Source organism: Mchenga conophoros, linkage group LG9, assembly GCF_057382185.1.
Source record: "Mchenga conophoros isolate Kocher_MC1m ecotype Shallow Benthic linkage group LG9, M_conophoros_male_GT1.1, whole genome shotgun sequence".
Classification (NCBI taxonomy): Eukaryota; Metazoa; Chordata; class Actinopteri; order Cichliformes; family Cichlidae; genus Mchenga; species Mchenga conophoros.
In genome coordinates this window covers 33,161,074-33,162,912 of record NC_140534.1, presented here as the reverse complement: position 1 = coordinate 33,162,912, position 1,839 = coordinate 33,161,074, and positions in this window count along the sequence as shown.

Sequence of the window (1,839 nt, the reverse complement as noted above, 5' to 3'; positions counted from 1 at the left end):
GGGAGCTGAAGAAAGAAGAATCCGAGGGCGTTTCTTCACTCCAAGAGGAGGTGGTAAAGGGGCCTGAAGCGTGACAGGCTGAAACTCGAGTCTGAAGCTAAAAGAACAGCTGGGTTGTGGGAAAATTGGAAAACAACGGAGGTGTTGGGGTTGATAAGTGTTATAACGTGTTTGTTTGGTTTGGAGACAAATCCTGGTGTGAGTTGGGCTGGCAAGCCAGCCCAAAGAGGAGGAATGTGACCAGGAGATATTTTATTTTGTATTCTTATGATCACAGTTATAATTAGAAGTATCAATCATTAATCATTTACCATTGTGGAATCTGATGACAGCATAATCTTTGTTTTATATCTATGGTAATCTGAGTAAAGATTAATGTATGCATGTTATCATCATTGTAATCAAGTCTCAAATGGTATCCACAGCATTGTATTCACCGTCCATAACTGGAGGGTCCAGCAGGACCTTGTTCTAATTCATTTGCAGGCCTACATCAGGACATGCACATAGAGAGTTATGTAAACACGCACGTTCACCCTTATTTACACAGGGAGGTCATGTCAGGACATTCTCTAGTTGGACACACAGGCTCACAGAACTGCACAACATGACATGTCACACACTTGTTTTTCTCTAAAGTATCATCTGATGTTTGTATAAGGAGAACTTTGGACTATGGGGAGACTGTTATCATTTCCAGTAAGGTCTAACTGTGTGATGTCATCATGGGTTATATAAGGATGGGGAACGGTCCACTCTTTGAAGATTGTTGCTGTACGTCAGTCTTCCCATACTTCTGGTTCAGAAGTGTGTAATAAAGATCACTATTCTGACATCTACTGAGACCATGCAGTCGTTTGTCTTCTCCTCAAAACTCGAATCATGACATTTCTAATGTGACCAGGAGATATTTTATTTTGTATTCTTATGATCACAGTTATAATTAGAAGTATCAATCATTAATCATTTACCATTGTGGAATCTGATGACAGTATAATCTTTGTTTTATATCTATGGTAATCTGAGTAAAGATTAATGTATGCATGTTATCATCATTGTAATCAAGTCTCAAATGGTATCCACAGCATTGTATTCACCGTCCATAACTGGAGGGTCCAGCAGGACCTTGTTCTAATTCATTTGCAGGCCTACATCAGGACATGCACATAGAGAGTTATGTAAACACGCACGTTCACCCTTATTTACACAGGGAGGTCATGTCAGGACATTCTCTAGTTGGACACACAGGCTCACAGAACTGCACAACATGACATGTCACACACTTGTTTTTCTCTAAAGTATCATCTGATGTTTGTATAAGGAGAACTTTGGACTATGGGGAGACTGTTATCATTTCCAGTAAGGTCTAACTGTGTGATGTCATCATGGGTTATATAAGGATGGGGAACGGTCCACTCTTTGAAGATTGTTGCTGTACGTCAGTCTTCCCATACTTCTGGTTCAGAAGTGTGTAATAAAGATCACTATTCTGACATCTACTGAGACCATGCAGTCGTTTGTCTTCTCCTCAAAACTCGAATCATGACATTTCTGGTGCCGAAAACCCGGTTTGGGGGGAGACTAATGGAGCCTGGCTGACGGTCTTCTGTGTGGATCCAGAGTGTGACAAAACGAAAACGCCTTTCTCTTATCTCGCTGTTAGAGAAGAGGAGAGTGTGTGTGTGTATTTCTCCTTAGGAGAAAGGAGGGGTTGTGTGGTGCTGCGCGGTAGCGGGCACACGCGCGCGAGTACGAGCGGAGTGTGTGTGTGTACAGCTGCGGCCCTTGGTGTCATCTCCCTATTTCTCCATTTCTGTCCTTCTGAGCTTCTCTTCGTTA